Source organism: Coregonus lavaretus (genome assembly GCF_964263955.1).
Source record: "Coregonus lavaretus genome assembly, chromosome: 22".
NCBI lineage: Eukaryota > Metazoa > Chordata > Actinopteri > Salmoniformes > Salmonidae > Coregonus > Coregonus lavaretus.
In genome coordinates, this window is record NC_140009.1 from 1,643,715 (window position 1) to 1,665,434 (window position 21,720).

Genomic DNA, 21,720 nt, shown 5'->3' on the forward strand with positions numbered 1-21,720 from the left:
ACATGACTGATTCCCTCTACTCTACTCTATACATGACTGATTCCCTCTACTCTACTCTATACATGACTGATTCCCTCTACTCTACTCTATACATGACTGATTCCCTCTACTCTACTCTATACATGACTGATTCCCTCCTACTCTACTGACTGATTCCCTCTACTCTACTCTATACATGACTGATTCCCTCTACTCTACTCTATACATGACTGATTCCTCTACTCTATCTATACATGACTGATTCCCTCTACTCTACTCTATACATGACTGATTCCCTCTACTCTACTCTATACATGACTGATTCCCTCTACTCTACTCTATACATGACTGATTCCCTCTACTCTACTCTATACATGACTGATTCCCTCTACTCTACTCTATACATGACTGATTCCCTCTACTCAGCGTGAGTATACATGACTGATTCCCTCTACACTACTCTATACATGACTGATTCCCTCTACTCTACTCTATACATGACTGATTCCCTCTACTCTACTCTATACATGACTGATTCCCCTCTACTCTACTCTATACATGACTGATTCCCTCTACTCTACTCTATACATGACTGATTCCCTCTACTCTACTCTATACATGACTGATTCCCTCTACTCTACTCTATACATGACTGATTCCACTCTACTCTATACATGACTGATTCCCTCTACTCTACTCTATACATGACTGATTCCCTCTACTCTACTCTATACATGACTGATTCCCTCTAACTGTTCTCTACTTACTCTATACATGACTGATTCCCTCTACTCTACTCTATACATGACTGATTCCCTCTACTCTACTCTATACATGACTGATTCCCTCTACTCTACTCTATACATGACTGATTCCCTCTACTCTACTCTATACATGACTGATTCCCTCTACTCTACTCTATACATGACTGATTCCCTCTACTCTATACATGACTGATTCCCTCTACTCTACTCTATACATGACTGATTCCCTCTACTCTACTCTATACATGACTGATTCCCTCTACTCTACTCTATACATGACTGATTCCCTCTCTCTACTCTATACATGACTGATTCCCTCTACTCTACTCTATACATGACTGATTCCCTCTACTCTACTCTATACATGACTGATTCCCTCTACTCTACTCTATACATGACTGATTCCCTCTACTCTATACATGACTGATTCCCTCTACTCTACTCTATACATGACTGATTCCCTCTACTCTATACATGACTGATTCCCTCTACTCTACTCTATACATGACTGATTCCCTCTACTCTATACATGACTGATTCCCTCTACTCTACTCTATACATGACTGATTCCCTCTACTCTACTCTATACATGACTGATTCCCTCTACTCTACTCTATACATGACTGATTCCCTCTACTCTACTCTATACATGACTGATTCCCTCTACTCTACTCTATACATGACTGATTCCCTCTACTCTATACATGACTGATTCCCTCTACTCTACTCTATACATGACTGATTCCCTCTACTCTACTCTATACATGACTGATTCCCTCTACTCTACTCTATACATGACTGATTCCCTCTACTCTACTCTATACATGACTGATTCCCTCTACTCTACTCTATACATGACTGATTCCCTCTACTCTACTCTATACATGACTGATTCCCTCTACTCTACTCTATACATGACTGATTCCCTCCTCTTACTCTACTCTATACATGACTGATTCCCTCTACTCTACTCTATACATGACTGATTCCCTCTACTCTACTCTATACATGACTGATTCCCTCTACTCTACTCTATACATGACTGATTCCCCTCTACTCTATACATGACTGATTCCCTCTACTCTACTCTATACATGACTGATTCCCTCTACTCTACTCTATACATGACTGATTCCTCTACTCTATACATGACTGATTCCCTCTACTCTACTCTATACATGACTGATTCCCTCTACTCTACTCTATACATGACTGATTCCCTCTACTCTACTCTATACATGACTGATTCCCTCTACTCTATACATGACTGATTCCCTCTACTCTACTCTATACATGACTGATTCCCTCTACTCTACTCTATACATGACTGATTCCCTCTACTCTACTCTATACATGACTGATTCCCTCTACTCTATACATGACTGATTCCCTCTACTCTACTCTATACATGACTGATTCCCTCTACTCTACTCTATACATGACTGATTCCCTCTACTCTACTCTATACATGACTGATTCCCTCTACTCTACTCTATACATGACTGATTCCCTCTACTCTACTCTATACATGACTGATTCCCTCTACTCTACTCTATACATGACTGATTCCCTCTACTCTATACATGACTGATTCCCTCTACTCTATACATGACTGATTCCCTCTACTCTACTCTATACATGACTGATTCCCTCTACTCTACTCTATACATGACTGATTCCCTCTACTCTATACATGACTGATTCCCTCTACTCTATACATGACTGATTCCCTCTACTCTACTCTATACATGACTGATTCCCTCTACTCTACTCTATACATGACTGATTCCCTCTACTCTATACATGACTGATTCCCTCTACTCTACTCTATACATGACTGATTCCCTCTACTCTACTCTATACATGACTGATTCCCTCTACTCTATACATGACTGATTCCCTCTACTCTATACATGACTGATTCCCTCTACTCTATACATGACTGATTCCCTCTACTCTACTCTATACATGACTGATTCCCTCTACTCTACTCTATACATGACTGATTCCCTCTACTCTATACATGACTGATTCCCTCTACTCCACTCTATACATGACTGATTCCCTCTACTCTACTCTATACATGACTGATTCCCTCTACTCTACTCTATACATGACTGATTCCCTCTACTCTATACATGACTGATTCCCTCTACTCTACTCTATACATGACTGATTCCCTCTACTCTACTCTATACATGACTGATTCCCTCTACTCTACTCTATACATGACTGATTCCCTCTACTCTATACATGACTGATTCCCTCTACTCTACTCTATACATGACTGATTCCCTCTACTCTATACATGACTGATTCCCTCTACTCTATACATGACTGATTCCCTCTACTCTATACATGACTGATTCCCTCTACTCTACTCTATACATGACTGATTCCCTCTACTCTACTCTATACATGACTGATTCCCTCTACTCTACTCTATACATGACTGATTCCCTCTACTCTATACATGACTGATTCCCTCTACTCTACTCTATACATGACTGATTCCCTCTACTCTACTCTATACATGACTGATTCCCTCTACTCTACTCTATACATGACTGATTCCCTCTACTCTACTCTATACATGACTGATTCCCTCTACTCTACTCTATACATGACTGATTCCCTCTACTCTATACATGACTGATTCCCTCTACTCTATACATGACTGATTCCCTCTACTCTATACATGACTGATTCCCTCTACTCTACTCTATACATGACTGATTCCCTCTACTCTACTCTATACATGACTGATTCCCTCTACTCTACATCTACTCTATACATGACTGATTCCCTCTACTCTACTCTATACATGACTGATTCCCTCTACTCTACTCTATACATGACTGATTCCCTCTACTCTATACATGACTGATTCCCTCTACTCTATACATGACTGATTCCCTCTACTCTACTCTATACATGACTGATTCCCTCTACTCTACTCTATACATGACTGATTCCCTCTACTCTACTCTATACATGACTGATTCCCTCTACTCTATACATGACTGATTCCCTCTACTCTACTCTATACATGACTGATTCCCTCTACTCTATACATGACTGATTCCCTCTACTCTATACATGACTGATTCCCTCTACTCTACTCTATACATGACTGATTCCCTCTACTCTACTCTATACATGACTGATTCCCTCTACTCTACTCTATACATGACTGATTCCCTCTACTCTACTCTATACATGACTGATTCCCTCTACTCTATACATGACTGATTCCCTCTACTCTACTCTATACATGACTGATTCCCTCTACTCTACTCTATACATGACTGATTCCCTCTACTCTACTCTATACATGACTGATTCCCTCTACTCTACTCTATACATGACTGATTCCCTCTACTCTACTCTATACATGACTGATTCCCTCTACTCTATACATGACTGATTCCCTCTACTCTACTCTATACATGACTGATTCCCTCTACTCTATACATGACTGATTCCCTCTACTCTACTCTATACATGACTGATTCCCTCTACTCTATACATGACTGATTCCCTCTACTCTACTCTATACATGACTGATTCCCTCTACTCTACTCTATACATGACTGATTCCCTCTACTCTATACATGACTGATTCCCTCTACTCTACTCTATACATGACTGATTCCCTCTACTCTACTCTATACATGACTGATTCCCTCTACTCTATACATGACTGATTCCCTCTACTCTACTCTATACATGACTGATTCCCTCTACTCTACTCTATACATGACTGATTCCCTCTACTCTACTCTATACATGACTGATTCCCTCTACTCTATACATGACTGATTCCCTCTACTCTACTCTATACATGACTGATTCCCTCTACTCTACTCTATACATGACTGATTCCCTCTACTCTACTCTATACATGACTGATTCCCTCTACTCTATACATGACTGATTCCCTCTACTCTACTCTATACATGACTGATTCCCTCTACTCTACTCTATACATGACTGATTCCCTCTATTCTACTCTATACATGACTGATTCCCTCTACTCTACTCTATACATGACTGATTCCCTCTACTCTATACATGACTGATTCCCTCTACTCTACTCTATACATGACTGATTCCCTCTACTCTACTCTATACATGACTGATTCCCTCTACTCTACTCTATACATGACTGATTCCCTCTACTCTACTCTATACATGACTGATTCCCTCTACTCTACTCTATACATGACTGATTCCCTCTACTCTACTCTATACATGACTGATTCCCTCTACTCTATACATGACTGATTCCCTCTACTCTATACATGACTGATTCCCTCTACTCTACTCTATACATGACTGATTCCCTCTACTCTACTCTATACATGACTGATTCCCTCTACTCTACTCTATACATGACTGATTCCCTCTACTCTATACATGACTGATTCCCTCTACTCTACTCTATACATGACTGATTCCCTCTACTCTATACATGACTGATTCCCTCTACTCTATACATGACTGATTCCCTCTACTCTATACATGACTGATTCCCTCTACTCTACTCTATACATGACTGATTCCCTCTACTCTACTCTATACATGACTGATTCCCTCTACTCTACTCTATACATGACTGATTCCCTCTACTCTACTCTATACATGACTGATTCCCTCTACTCTACTCTATACATGACTGATTCCCTCTACTCTATACATGACTGATTCCCTCTACTCTACTCTATACATGACTGATTCCCTCTACTCTACTCTATACATGACTGATTCCCTCTACTCTATACATGACTGATTCCCTCTACTCTACTCTATACATGACTGATTCCCTCTACTCTATACATGACTGATTCCCTCTACTCTACTCTATACATGACTGATTCCCTCTACTCTACTCTATACATGACTGATTCCCTCTACTCTACTCTATACATGACTGATTCCCTCTACTCTACTCTATACATGACTGATTCCCTCTACTCTACTCTATACATGACTGATTCCCTCTACTCTACTCTATACATGACTGATTCCCTCTACTCTACTCTATACATGACTGATTCCCTCTACTCTACTCTATACATGACTGATTCCCTCTACTCTACTCGTTTTGTCACCTCCTTTGTTGATCCCTCCCAAACTGTAAATAAAATAAACTGAATAGATTCCTCTTTTATCATGCTCTAATCCTAAAAGGGTTATTATTAAACTAAGACCTGTCCCCTGTAGAGAGTATCTGTGTCCCAGCATGCACCCCATTCTCTATATAGTGTACTACTTTTGACCAGACCCCAAGTAGTGCATTATGTAGGGCAGTGTTTCCCAACTCCAGTCCTCCAGTCCCCCAACAGCCCAACTCCAGTCCTCCAGTACCCCCAACAGCCCAACTCCAGTCCTCCAGTATCCCCAACAGCTCCCGAGTGGCGCAGCGGTCTAAGGCACTGCATCTCAGTGCTTGAGGCGTCACTACAGACCCCCTGGTTCGATTCCAGGCTGTATCGCAACCGGCCGTGATTGGGAGTCCCGTAGGGCGGCACACAATTGGCCCAGCGTCGTCCGGGGTTTGGCCGGTGTAGGCCGTCATTGTAAATAATAATTTGTTCTTAACTGACTTGCCTAGTAAAATAAAAAACTCCAGTCCTCCAGTACCCCGAACAGCCCATATTTTAGTTGTAGCCCTGGACAAACTCACCTGATGATTAGTTGACCAGTAGAATCAGGTTTACTCAGGGGACACAACAAAAATATGTACTGTTGGAGGTACTTGAGTGCCGGAGGTGGGAAACACTGAATAGGGTAATTTGAGACAGAGACTGTTTCAAATCAATCCGTTTCCCCTCAACTGTCTTGTATATTTGTCATTTTTTTTGTTTCTTTCATTATTGTTCACTGAACACATGATCATGACTAGTTGGGACAGAAGAGAATGCCTGTTGGAAACAACAGGGGTGTGATGTAGATATTTAGAGACACTGACTGGCCTTGTATGTATTCACTATCTGTCCATCTGTAAGACACTGCTCTTCGACACACAAACTCTCCCAAACACTATTTTACAAGCTTTCTGTTCCTCTTCCCTTGATTTGTTGATTGGTTTTGATAATGTTGAACTTGAATGATACTGCTTTGTTCCTCTTCTTCTGATGTGAATAATATCTTTGTTCCTCTTCTTCTGATGTGAATAATATCTTTGTTCCTCTTCTTCTGATGTGAATAATATCTTTGTTTCTTTCTGGAGATTGTATTTGGTCCCTCCCTCTCTGTCTGCCTACAGAATGACCACATATTCACCATAGTGCTCTGGTCAAAGTAGGGCACTGTATAGGGGATAGGACAGGGGATAGGACAGGGGATAGGACAGGGGATAGGACAGGGGATAGGACAGGGGATAGGACAGGGGATTGAGACTGAGTTGTGTATCAGTGTGACTGATGGAGTAGCGTTCTGTAGACTGAGTTGTGTATCAGTGTGACTGACGGAGTAGCGTTCTGCAGACTGAGTTGTGTATCAGTGTGACTGACGGAGTAGCGTCCTGCAGACTGAGTTGTGTATCAGTGTGACTGACGGAGTAGCGTTCTGCAGACTGAGTTGTGTATCAGTGTGACTGACGGAGTAGCGTCCTGCAGACTGAGTTGTGTATCAGTGTGACTGACGGAGTAGCGTTCTGCAGACTGAGTTGTGTATCAGTGTGACTGACGGAGTAGCGTTCTGTAGACTGAGTTGTGTATCAGTGTGACTGACGGAGTAGCGTCCTGCAGACTGAGTTGTGTATCAGTGTGACTGACGGAGTAGCGTTCTGTAGACTGAGTTGTGTATCAGTGTGACTGACGGAGTAGCTCAGTGTGACTGACGGAGTAGCGTCCTGCAGACTGAGTTGTGTATCAGTGTGACTGACGGAGTAGCTCAGTGTGACTGACGGAGTAGCGTCCTGCAGACTGAGTTGTGTATCAGTGTGACTGACGGAGTAGCGTCCTGCAGACTGAGTTGTGTATCAGTGTGACTGACGGAGTAGCGTTCTGCAGACTGAGTTGTGTATCAGTGTGACTGACGGAGTAGCGTTCTGTAGACTGAGTTGTGTATCAGTGTGACTGACGGAGTAGCTCAGTGTGACTGACGGAGTAGCGTTCTGTAGACTGAGTTGTGTATCAGTGTGACTGACGGAGTAGCTCAGTGTGACTGACGGAGTAGCGTTCTGTAGACTGAGTTGTGTATCAGTGTGACTGACGGAGTAGCGTCCTGTTGACTGAGTTGTGTATCAGTGTGACTGACGGAGTAGCGTTATGTAGACTGAGTTGTGTATCAGTGTGACTGACGGAGTAGCGTCCTGCAGACTGAGTTGTGTATCAGTGTGACTGACGGAGTAGCGTCCTGCAGACTGAGTTGTGTATCAGTGTGACTGACGGAGTAGCGTTCTGTAGACTGAGTTGTGTATCAGTGTGACTGACGGAGTAGCGTCCTGCAGACTGAGTTGTGTATCAGTGTGACTGACGGAGTAGCGTTCTGTAGACTGAGTTGTGTATCAGTGTGACTGACGGAGTAGCGTCCTGCAGACTGAGTTGTGTATCAGTGTGACTGACGGAGTAGCGTCCTGTAGACTGAGTTGTGTATCAGTGTGACTGACGGAGTAGCGTCCTGTTGACTGAGTTGTGTATCAGTGTGACTGACGGAGTAGCGTCCTGCAGACTGAGTTGTGTATCAGTGTGACTGACGGAGTAGCGTTCTGTAGACTGAGTTGTGTATCAGTGTGACTGACGGAGTAGCGTCCTGTTGACTGAGTTGTGTATCAGTGTGACTGACGGAGTAGCGTCCTGTTGACTGAGTTGTGTATCAGTGTGACTGACGGAGTAGCGTCCTGTTGACTCGTCTGGGTTGGTTTTCTCCTTCAGACCCTCTCAGATGTTGGCCTGTCACCTGTCCTTATTCTTATAAGGTCTGTCTGTCTGTCTTTCAATAAAAAGTCCAGAACTAAATTTGTTGTGAGGCTGTGGCTCTCTGATCCGTATACGCATTAATGCGCAAACACACATGCACACCATTTTTTAATGGGCACCAGAAATCCACAATAGATCATTTGACATCTATAGTAGCTATAAAGATAAGGATCCTTTCAAGACTGCAGTTATAGAGAATAGTATATGTTTACATACATGCCTGTAAAAGCCTGTTGTTTGACCCCTAGCCTACACAGGGTGATCGGCCCAGAGAGGTTCTGATGTTTGACCTAGCCTACACAGTGTGATCGGCCCAGAGAGGTTCTGATGTTTGACCTAGCCTACACAGTGTGATCGGCCCAGAGAGGTTCTGATGTTTGACCTAGCCTACACAGGGTGATCGGCCCAGAGAGGTTCTGATCTATGCGCTAGTGAAGGGTGCAAACAGAGGAAGAGACGGCTTTTTAAGTTGCAAAAATCAAAATGACATATTTAATGTTCACAGAATGTCACTCGGCCAGTTACAGAAAGGGGAAACAAAATACAAGCCCGGTTCAGAGCACTTCACTTACAAACCAAAGGTCCTTTAGATAATCACCAAATTAAATAGTCTCTTTTGTGGCTAAACGTGGTTTTGTCTTACGCCGACGGGAATCACTTTGTCCTCTTCTGTTCCTCTATCCCTCCTTCTACCCCCCCCCCTCCCGGAGTGGCACCGCCCCTCTGACTCCCATTGGCCCCCACACCTCTGGATGGTTCAAAATAGCTTTGGGAACCCTTAATTTGACCAATATACAGTGTACTGTATAGTCTATTGACCAGAGGAGGCTGGTGGGAGGAGCTATAGGAGGACGGGCTCATTGTAATGGCTGGAATGGAATAAAAACAACAAACATGTGGTTTCCATATATTTCATGTTTGACTCCGTTCCATTAATTCCATTCCAGCCATTACAATGAGCCCGACCTCCTATAGCTCCTCCCACCAGCCTCCTCTGCTATTGACAAGGCTGAGGGAGGCGAGCCGGACGCTCCGACGGAGCCCTTTTAGCTCTTTCTAAATACACCTTGCATGCGATACAGTTTTGGAAACATATGGAACTTAACTTTCATATCAGCAAGAAATCCTTTTCAAAAAACAAAAGGTTAAATTACTAGTTTTGGGAAGATAGACTGGTCCCCCGTGGGAATCGAACCCACAACCCTGGCGTTGCAAGTGCCATGCTCTACCAACTGAGCTACACGGGACTACATGGGACTATCTAGCGTGCTCCGAACGCCTGTGTGTAAGCTAACTGGAGAGGAAGTGCAGTTCGGCAACTGGATCTATGCTAAACTGCTACAGCAGAGGAGGCTGGTGGGGGGAGCTATAGGAGGACGGGCTCATTGTAATGGCTGGAATGGAATCAACGGAACGGAGTCTAACATGTGATTTCCATATGTTTGATGTGTTTGATATCATTCCATTCCAGCCATTACAATGAGCCCGTCCTCCTATAGCTCCTCCCACCAGCCCCCTCTATGCTACAGTAAGTGGCGACCCACCTGTTTAGCAAAACATTATTAATTTTTTTTATTTTTTATAAAACAATTGCCTGTTTTGCATGTTATTTTGGCATCGATTTGTGTTACATATATATATATATATATATATATATATATATATATATATTATTTTTTATTTAACCTTTATTTAACCAGGTATGCCAGTTGAGAACAAGTTCTCATTTACAACTGCGACCTGGCCAAGATAAAGCAAAGCAGTGCGATAAAAACAACAACAACACAGAGTTACATATGGAATAAACAAAACGTACAGTCAATAACACAATAGAAAATATAGATACAGTGTGTGCAAATGTAGTAAGTTATGGAGGTAAGGCAACAAATAGGCCATAGTGCAAAATAATTCCAATTTAGTATTAACACTGGAATGATAGATGTCAGTTTGTAAACAATGTAAAATAAAATAAATCATTGAGTTAATAAAGCAGCATACAAACAGTCTCTTTCTTGAGTAAGTCAGCTCCAAAATGCAGATGTTTCAGCCTAGCTCAGAGCTTTCTGCGGTGGAGGGGCAGCCAGCTCAGAGCTTTCTGCGGTGGAGGGGCAGCCAGCTCAGTGCTTTCTGTGGTGGTGGGGCAGCCAGCTCAGTGCTTTCTGCGGTGGTGGGGCAGCCAGCTCAGAGCTTTCTGTGGTGGTGGGGCAGCCAGCTCAGTGCTTTCTGTGGTGGTGGGGCAGCCAGCTCAGTGCTTTCTGCGGTGGTGGGGCAGCCAGCTCAGTGCTTTCTGTGGTGGTGGGGCAGCCAGCTCAGTGCTTTCTGCGGTGGAGGGGCAGCCAGCTCAGAGCTTTCTGCGGTGGTGGGGCAGCCAGCTCAGTGCTTTCTGCGGTGGAGGGGCAGCCAGCTCAGAGCTTTCTGCGGTGGAGGGGCAGCCAGCTCAGAGCTTTCTGCGGTGGAGGGGCAGCCAGCTCAGAGCTTTCTGCGGTGGAGGGGCAGCCAGCTCAGAGCTTTCTGCGGTGGTGGGGCAGCCAGCTCAGTGCTTTCTGCGGTGGTGGGGCAGCCAGCTCAGTGCTTTCTGCGGTGGAGGGGCAGCCAGCTCAGAGCTTTCTGCGGTGGAGGGGCAGCCAGCTCAGAGCTTTCTGCGGTGGTGGGGCAGCCAGCTCAGTGCTTTCTGCGGTGGAGGGGCAGCCAGCTCAGAGCTTTCTGCGGTGGAGGGGCAGCCAGCGAAAGCACAGAGTGTAGGCGTTGGTAATCTTCTCTAGTTGCGCCGTGATTGGCTCAGTGTTCTGTCACTCATGTGGACAATACGACACCACAGAATCTACCGGGAGATGCCGCGTTCAAAACAACTGGGAACTTGGAAAAAAATAACTTAAATAGTTTTGAACGGTCATCCAACTCTGAGTTCCATATCAGGAACTCAGGCCTCTTTCTAGAGCTCCGACTTTCCTGAGTCATTTTTTTCAGAGTTCCCAGTTGTCTTGAACGCACCAAGAGTTTGGCAGTTCAAGCCCCCCTCTTGGGTGCAGCCATAGATTTACATTAGAAGTGCCCATCCAAGAAGTCTCAAGGTCATTGGCCACAGATAAAATGATGTCAAATCACGTTATATCTACCATAGCTTTGATTGGACTGATCATGTCAACATCATACTGTACTTTCAAAATCTTAGCTAGCAAGCTAGCTAGCTAGACAAGCAGTCATCATCATGAATTAAGTTGACAATCTACTGGCAAATCCTTTTCAATCCTTGTCATATGAAGAGAACTGATCGATCAAACGTATCGGTGCTCAATCAATCAATCAATCAATTTTATTTTATATAGCCCTTCTTACATCAGCTAATATCTCGAAGTGCTGTACAGAAACCCAGCCTAAAACCCCAAACAGCTAGTAATGCAGGTGTAGAAGCACGGTGGCTAGGAAAAACTCCCTAGAAAGGCAAAACCTAGGAAGAAACCTAGAGAGGAACCAGGCTATGAGGGGTGGCCAGTCCTCTTCTGGCTGTGCCGGGTGGAGATTATAACAGAACCATGCCAAGATGTTCAAAAATGTTCATAAGTGACAAGCATGGTCAAATAATAATCAGGAATAAATCTCAGTTGGCTTTTCATAGCCGATCATTAAGAGTTGAAAACAGCAGGTCTGGGACAGGTAGGGGTTCCATAACCGCAGGCAGAACAGTTGAAACTGGAATAGCAGCAAGGCCAGGCGGACTGGGGACAGCAAGGAGTCACCACGGCCGGTAGTCCCGACGTATGGTCCTAGGGCTCAGGTCTCTCAGTTGGCTTTTCATAGCCGATCATTAAGAGTTGAAAACAGCAGGTCTGGGACAGGTAGGGGTTTCGTAGCCGCAGGCAGAACAGTTGAAACTGGAATAGCAGCAAGGCCAGGCGGACTGGGGACAGCAAGGTGTCATCATGCCCGGTAGTCCTGACGTATGGTCCTAGGGCTCAGGTTCTCAGAGAGAAAGAGAGAACGAGAGAATTAGAGAGAGCATACTTAAATTCACACAGGACACTGGATAAGACAGGAGAAGTACTCCAGGTATAACCAACTAACCCCAGCCCCCCGACACATAAACTACTGCAGCATAAATACTGGAGGCTGAGACAGGAGCGGTCCGGAGACACTGTGGCCCCATCCGAAGAAACCCCCGGACAGGGCCAAACAGGAAGGATATAACCCCACCCACTCCGCCAAAGCACAGCCCCCGCACCACTAGAGGGATATCCCCAACCACCAACTTACAATCCTGAGACAAGGCCGAGTATAGCCCACAGAGGTCTCCACCACAGCACAAACCAAGGGGGGGGGGCGCCAACCCAGACAGGAAGATCACGTCAGTAACTCAACCCACTCAAGTGACGCACCCCTCCCAGGGACGGCATGAAAGAGCACCAGCAAGCCAGTGACTCAGCCCCTGCAACAGGGTTAGAGGCAGAGAACCCCAGTGGAGAGGGGAACCGGCCCGGCAGAGACAGCAAGGGCTGTTCGTTGCTCCAGCCTTTCCGTTCACCTTCACACTCCTGGGCCAGACTACACTCAATCATATGACCTACTGAAGAGATAAGTCTTCAGTAAAGACTTAAAGGTTGAGACCGAGTCTGCGTCTCTCACATGGGTAGGCAGACTGTTCCATAAAAATGGAGATCTATAGGAGAAAGCCCTGCCTCCCGCTGTTTGCTTAGAAATTCTAGGGACAATTAGGAGGCCTGCGTCTTGTGACCGTAGCGTACGTATTGGTATGTACGGCAGGACCAACTCGGAAAGATAGGTAGGAGCAAGCCCATGTAACGCTTTATAGGTTAACAGTAAAACCTTGAAATCAGCCCTTGCCTTAACAGGAAGCCAGTGTAGGGAAGCTAGCACTGGAGTAATATGATCAAATTTCTTGGTTCTAGTCAGGATTCTAGCAGCCGTATTTAGCACTAACTGAAGTTTATTTAGTGCTTTATCCGGGTAGCCGGAAAATAGAGCATTGCAGTAGTCTAACCTAGAAGTAACAAATGCATGGATTAATTTTTCTGCATCATTTTTGGACAGAAAATTTCTGATTTTTGCAATGTTACGTAGATGGAAAAAAGCTGTCCTTGAAACAGTCTTGATATGTTCGTCAAAAGAGAGATCAGGGTCAAGAGTAACGCTGTCACGATCGCCAATGAAGTGTGACCAAAGCGCAGCGTTGGGAGTGAACATGATGATTTTAATTTTGAAACACACGACAAAACAAAACACGATCCGTGAAGTCCTCAGTGACAACTACTGAACAAAGAACAAAAACCCACAACCACAAGGTGAACACAGACATTTAAATATGGCTCCCAATCAGAGATAACGAGCCGACAGCTGACACTCGTTACCTCCGATTGGGAGTCACTGACCAAACATAGAACGCGAACACCTAGACACTACCCACAGTACACAACACACGGAAATCTACACACCCTGACTAAACACAAAAAGTCCTAGAACCAGAGTGTGACAGTACCCCCCCCCAAAGGCGCGGACTGCGACCGCGCCTAACTACAAGCAAACAGGGGAGGGCTGGGTGGGCATTCCTCCTCGGCGGCGGCTCCGGCTCCGGGCTTCCTCCCCACTTCCTCTCCAACCCCCCAAAGTACCCCCGGTCCTGCCCAGCCCCGCCGGCCGGAACCGGACTGACGACACGCGCCCCTGGCCTGGCGCGTGGATCCTGGCTGGACGGCTCTGGCGGATCCCGGCTGGACGGCTCTGGCGGATCCCGGCTGGACGGCTCTGGCGGATCCCGGCTGGACGGCTCTGGCGGATCCCGGCTGGACGGCTCTGGCGGATCCCGGCTGGACGGCTCTGGCGGATCCTGGCTGGACGGCTCTGGCGGATCCCGGCTGGACGGCTCTGGCGGATCCCGGCTGGACGGCTCTGGCGGATCCTGGCTGGACGGCTCTGGCGGATCCTGGCTGGAAGGCTCTGGCGGATCCCGGCTGGAAGGCTCTGGCGGATCCCGGCTGGACGGCTCTGGCGGATCCTGGCTGGACGGCTCTGGCGGATCCTGGCTGGACGGCTCTGGCGGATCCTGGCTGGACGGCTCATGGCTGGCTGACGGATCTGGCTGCTCATGGCTGGCTGACGGATCTGGCTGCTCATGGATGGCTGACGGATCTGGCTGCTCATGGCTGGCTGACGGATCTGGCTGCTCATGGCTGGCGGAAGGCTCTGGCTGCTCATGGCTGGCGGAAGGCTCTGGCTGATCCTGTCTGGCGGAAGGCTCTGGCTGATCCTGTCTGGCGGACGGCTCTGGCTGGACAGGGCTGACGACGCACCCCGTAGGCTCGGTGCGTTGAGCAGGGACAGACAGAACCGCACTGGGGACACACACCCCTGGCCCTACACGGGGATCAGGAACGGGCCGGACCGGACTGGAAACACCCCCCAGTACCTCTCGCCGTGCCTCCACACTTTCCATCCCCTTCGTAACCAGTGGCCCCCTTAAACTGGCGGCCATATCTGCCAACCTCTTGCACTCCTCCGGGCCGTACACCTTCTGCCCCGACGTCGTGAGCCCCCCCCTAAAAATTTTCTGGGGGTCTCTCCTCTCGGTGGACCAGGCCTCCATAGTCCTCTCCCAACCTTCGCTCTTCTGGCTCCACCACTCGTTATCCAACTGCTGCTTGGTCTCGTTGTGGTGGGTTTTTCTGTCACGATCGCCAATGAAGTGTGACCAAAGCGCAGCGTTGGGAGTGAACATGATGATTTTAATTTTGAAACACACGACAAAACAAAACACGATCCGTGAAGTCCTCAGTGACAACTACTGAACAAAGAACAAAAACCCACAACCACAAGGTGAACACAGACATTTAAATATGGCTCCCAATCAGAGATAACGAGCCGACAGCTGACACTCGTTACCTCCGATTGGGAGTCACTGACCAAACATAGAACGCGAACACCTAGACACTACCCACAGTACACAACACACGGAAATCTACACACCCTGACTAAACACAAAAAGTCCTAGAACCAGAGTGTGACAAACGCCTAGGTCCTTCACAGTTTTATTTGAGACGACTTTACAACCATCAAGATTAATTGTCAGATTTAACAGAAGATCTCTTTGTTTCTTGGGACCTAGAACAAGCATCTCTGTTTTGTCCGAGTTTAAAAGTAAAAAGTTTTCAGCCATCCACTTCCTTATGTCTGAAACACAGGCTTCTAGCGAGGGCAATTTTGGGGCTTCACCATGCTTCATTGAAATGTACAGCTGTGTGTCATCCGCATAGCAGTGAAAGTTAACATTATGTTTTCGAATAACATCCCCAAGAGGTAAAATATATAGTGAAAACAATAGTGGTCCTAAAACGGAACCTTGAGGAACACCGAAATGTACAGTTGATTTGTCGGAGGACAGACCATTCACAGAGACAAACTGATATCTTTCCGACAGGTAGGATCTAAACCAGGCCAGAACTTGTCCGTGTAGACCAATTTGGGTTTCCAGTCTCTCCAAAAGAATGTGGTGATCGATGGTGTCAAAGGCAGCACTAAGGTCTAGTAGCACGAGGACAGATGCAGAGCCTCGGTCTGACGCCATTAAAAGGTCATTTACCACCTTCACAAGTGCAGTCTCAGTGCTATGATGGGGTCTAAAACCAGACTGAAGCATTTCGTATACATTGTTTGTCTTCAGAAAGGCAGTGAGTTGCTGCGCAACAGCTTTTTCTAAAATTTTTGAGAGGAATGGAAGATTCGATATAGGCCGATAGTTTTTTATATTTTCCGGGTCAAGGTTTGGCTTTTTCAAGAGAGGCTTTATCACTGCCACTTTTAGTGAGTTTGGTACACATCCGGTGGATAGAGAGCTGTTTATTATGTTCAACATAGGAGGGCCAAGCACAGGAAGCAGCTCCTTCAGCAGTTTAGTAGGAATAGGATCCAGTATGCAGCTTGAAGGTTTAGAGGCCATGATTATTTTCATCATTGTGTCAAGAGATATAGTACTAAAACACTTAAGTGTCTCTCCCGATCCCAGGCCCTCGCAGAGCTGTGCAGATCCAGGACAGCTAAGCCCTGGAGGAATACGCAGATTCAAAGAGGAGTCCGTAATTTGCTTTCTAATGGTCATGATCTTTTCCTCAAAGAAGTTCATGAATTTATCACTGCTGAAGTGAAAGCCATCCTCTCTTGGGGAATGCTGCTTTTTAGTTAGCTTTGCAACAGTATCAAAAAGAAATTTTGGATTGTTCTTATTTTCCTCGATTAAGTTGGAAAAGTAGGATGATCGAGCAGCAGTGAGGGCTCTTCGGTACTGCACGGTACTGTCTTTCCAAGCTAGTCGGAAGACTTCCAGTTTGGTGTGGCGCCATTTCCGTTCCAATTTCCTGGAAGCTTGCTTCAAAGCTCGGGTATTTTCTGTATACCAGGGAGCTAGTTTCTTATGACAAATGTTTTTCGTTTTTAGGGGTGCAACTGCATCTAGGGTATTGCGCAAGGTTAAATTGAGATCCTCAGTTAAGTGGTTAACTGATTTTTGTCCTCTGACGTCCTTGGGTAGGCAGAAGGAGTCTGGAAGGGCATCAATGAATTTTTGTGTTGTCTGAGAATTTATAGCACGACTTTTGATGCTCCTTGGTTGGGGTCTGAGCAGATTATTTGTTGCGATTGCAAACGTAATAAAATGGTGGTCCGATAGTCCAGGATTTTGTGGAAAAACATTAAGATCTACAACATTTATTCCATGGGACAAAACTAGGTCCAGAGTATGACTGTGGCAGTGAGTAGGTCCAGAGACATGTTGGACAAAACCCACTGAGTCGATAATGGCTCCGAAAGACTTTTGGAGTGGGTCTGTGGACTTCTCCATGTGAATATTAAAATCACCAAAAATTAGAATATGATCTGCTATGACTACAAGGTCTGATAGGAATTCAGGAAACTCAGAGAGGAACGCTGTATATGGCCCAGGAGGCCTGTAAACAGTAGCTATAAAAAGTGATTGAGTAGGCTGCATAGATTTCATGACTAGAAGCTCAAAAGATGAAAACGCCATTTTTTTTTTTGTAAATTGAAATTTGCTATCGTAAATGTTAGCAACACCTCCGCCTTTGCGGGATGCACGGGGAATATGGTCACTAGTGTAACCAGGAGGTGAGGCCTCATTTAACACAGCAAATTCATCAGGCTTAAGCCATGTTTCAGTCAGGCCAATCACATCAAGATTATGATCAGTGATTAGTTCATTGACTATGACTGCCTTTGAAGTGAGGGATCTAACATTAAGTAACCCTATTTTGAGATGTGAGGTATCACGATCTCTTTCAATAATGGCAGGAATGGAGGAGGTCTTTATCCTAATAAGATTGCTAGGGTGAACACCGCCATGTTTAGTTTTGCCCAACCTAGATCGAGGCACAGACACAGTCTCAATGGGTATGGCTGAGCTGACTACACTGACTGTGCTATTGGCAGACTCCACTAAGCTGGCAGGTTGGCTAACAGCCTGCTGCCTGGCCTGCACCCTATTTCACTGTGGGGCTAGAGGAGTTAGAGCCCTATCTATGTTGGTAGATAAGAGGAGAGCACCCCTCCAGCTAGGATGGAGTCCGTCACTCCTCAGCAGGTCAGGCTTGGTCCTGTTTGTGGGTGAGTCCCAGAAAGAGGGCCAATTATCCACAAATGTTATCTTTTGGGAGGGGCAGAAAACAGTTTTCAACCAGCGATTAAGTGCTGAGACTCTGCTGTAGAGCTCGTCACTTCCCCTAACTGGGAGGGGGCCAGAGACAATTACTCGATGCCGACACATCTTTCTAGCTGATTTACACGCTGAAGCTATGTTGCACTTGGTGACCTCTGACTGTTTCATCCTAACATCGTTGGTGCCGACGTGGATAACAACATCTCTATACTCTCTACACTCGCCAGTTTTAGCTTTAGCCAGCACCATCTTTAGATTAGCCTTAACGTCGGTAGCCCTGCCCCCTGGTAAACAGTGTATGATCGCTGGGTGATTCGTTTTAAGTCTAATACTGCGGGTAATGGAGTCGCCAATGACTAGGGTTTTCAATTTGTCAGAGCTAATGGTGGGAGCCTTCGGAGTCTCAGACCCCGTAACGGGAGGAGTAGAGACTAGAGAAGACTCAGACTCAGACTCCGACTCGCTACATAATGGGGAAAACCGGTTGAAGGTTTCTGTCGGCTGAATGAGCGACACCGGTTGAGCATTCCAACAGTATTTCCCTCCAGAAGCCATGAGAAAGTTGTCCGGCTGCGGGGACTGTGCGGGGGGATTTATACTAACGTTACTGTCTGTACTTACTGGTGGCACAGACGCTGTTTCTTCCTTTCCTACACTGATATTACCCTTGCCTAACTATTGCGTCTGAAGCTGGGCTTGTAGCACAGCTATTCTCGCCGTAAGGCGAGAATTCTCCTGTATATTATGAGTACAGCGACTGCAATTAGAAGACATCATGTTAATGTTACTACTTAGCTTCGGCTGTTGAAGATGTTGATGAACCATGTCCAGATAAAGCGTCCGGAGTGAAAAAGTTGAATAAGGGAAAAAAGTTGCGATGGAAAAAAGGAAAATAACGTAAAGTTGGCAGCTAAAACGCACAGGAAAATGACTCTTCTGTCTCGGGATAAACGTCCGGGGTGAAAAAGTTTAACGAAAAAAGATGAGTGAGGACAAAACTAAAAAGTTGGTAAATTTGTTGAACACAGAGATTGATTAAACGTTTATTAAAAGTAAAACGTGAATAATTTGGCAGGTAGCCAAGTAGCAACAAACAGCACAGCAGTACGGAGACAATGCGGAAGCGAGACGGAAGTCACGTAATACAGTCAGCTTGTCAGTGTACAAAGTCCTCATCGGCCATTGGACATAAACATTACACAACAAGTTGGAAATCACAAATTCAACAATGGTGTGGTTTGGAAGGAATCAGTGGCTAACTGCAAGCGTTGAAAACCAATCACTATTTTGCTTCCCCTGCCTGGTATTTGGTGTGTGGTAATTACAAATAATTTGTAGATGGCAAATTGACCGCAAGAAGCCCGAACAGATATAATGTTTGAATAAAACATTAATCATTTGAAACATTGCATACATTTGTATACAATCACATGTTTCTCTCTATTATGCGTGGGAATACATGGGAACAGATTTATTCAGTAAAAATCACTTAGAGCTGATTTGCATTTCCTGGTGTTTAATCTATTATGTCCAACATATTTTTTTACTCAGAAAACTTTGGGGGAATAAAACCACCTGCGGGACAAATTCAGCGCCTGGCCGTGTAAGGGATCAGGGGTTGGCAGGGTCTAGACAGAGTCTGACACTTCCCCGATCTACAGAGAGGGGGAGTCATCAGACTCGATCTGGTTCACCTGAGTTCTGAGCACACCTGTCCGTAATTAGGGTAGGATATAAGGTGTGCTCAGAAGCTCAGTCGGTGCGAGGTATTGTTCCATTGTGACTTGCTAAGCGTTTTGTTCCGAGAGAGAGAGAGAGAGAGAGAGAGAGAGAGAGAGAGAGAGGAGAGAGAGAGAGAGAAGAGAGAGAGAGAGAGAGAGAGAGAGAGAGAGAGAGAGAGAGAGAGAGAGAGAGAGAGAGAGAGAGAGAGAGAGAGAGAGAGAGAGAGAGAGAGAGAGAGAGAGAGAGAGAGAGAGAGAGAGTTTGTTGTTTTTGATTACCCGTGTATCCGACCTGTGCCTTGTTGTTTGACTCCCCGAATTGCTTAATCCTCTGCTTGTCTACCCCAGTGATTACCGTTCTCTGATCCTGTGCCTGTGACCTCGACTACGACTAAGCCCGCTCCCTTTGGTACCTCTGCCTGTCTCTGCCTGGCCCGGTTTTGACCACAGCCCGCCCGACCACGATTAAGCTATTCCCTTGTCTGTACTCTAATAAAGCATCGCTATTCTGCGACTGGATCTTACCACTCTGTCCGAGTATTCATTACAGGCCGCCAGTTGGGGAACCCTGTCATAGGCCTAATAACATACTTGAAATGGTAGGTTCACCATGTCTCTCTCTCTCTCTGTTTATTTTTATTTATTTATTTTATTTCACCTTTATTTAACCAGGTAAGCCAGTGGAGAACAAGTTCTCATTTACAACTGCGACCTGGCCAAGATAAAGCAAAGCAGTGCGATAAAAACAACAACACAGAGTTACATATGGGGTAAACAAAACATAAAGTCAATAACACAATAGAAAATCTATATACAGTGTGTGCAAATGTAGTAAGTTATGGAGGTAAGGCAATAAATAGGCCATAGTGCAAAATAATTACAATTAGTATTAATTTTAATTTTAATTTAATATGCCATTTAGCAGACGCTTTTATCCAAAGCGACTTACAGTCATGCGTGCATACATTTTTGTGTATGGGTGGTCCCGGGGATCGAACCCACTACCTTGGCGTTACAAGCGCCGTGCTCTACCAGCTGAGCTACAGAGGACCACATTAACACTGGAGTGATAGATGTGCAAGAGATGATGTGCAAATAGAGATACTGGGGTGCAAATGAGCAAAATAAATAACAATGTAAATAACAATATGGGGATGAGGTAGTTGGGTGGGCTAATTTCAGATGGGCTGTGTACAGGTGCAGTGATCGGTAAGCTGCTCTGACAACTGATGCTTAAAGATAGTGAGGGATATAAGTGTCTCCAGCTTCAGAGATTTTTGCAGTTCGTTCCAGTCATTGGCAGCAGAGAACTGGAAGGAATGGCGGCCAAAGGAGGTGTTGGCTTTGGGGATGACCAGTGAGATATACCTGCTGGAGCGCATACTACGGGTGGGTGTTGCTATGGTGACCAATGAGCTAAGATAAGGCAGGGATTTGCCTAGCAGTGATTTATAGATGACCTGGAGCCAGTGGGTTTGGCGACGAATATGTAGTGAGGACCAGCCAACGAGAGCGTACAGGTCACAATGGTGGGTAGTGTATGGGGCTTTGGAGACAAAACGGATGGCACTGTGATAGACTACATCCAATTTGCTGAGTAGAGTGTTGGAGGCTATTTTGTAAATGACATCGCCGAAGTCAAGGATCGGTAGGAT

General features: G+C 45.5%; 1 protein-coding gene across 1 annotated transcript in view; it reads left to right on the top strand.

Annotated features, from left to right (window-relative positions):
* The window catches only part of LOC311149458 (caM kinase-like vesicle-associated protein), a gene marked incomplete at both ends in the record, with an annotated part of 122,322 nt that overhangs the window by 51,310 nt on the left and 49,292 nt on the right, over positions 1–21,720 (top strand). The window lies entirely within an intron of this gene.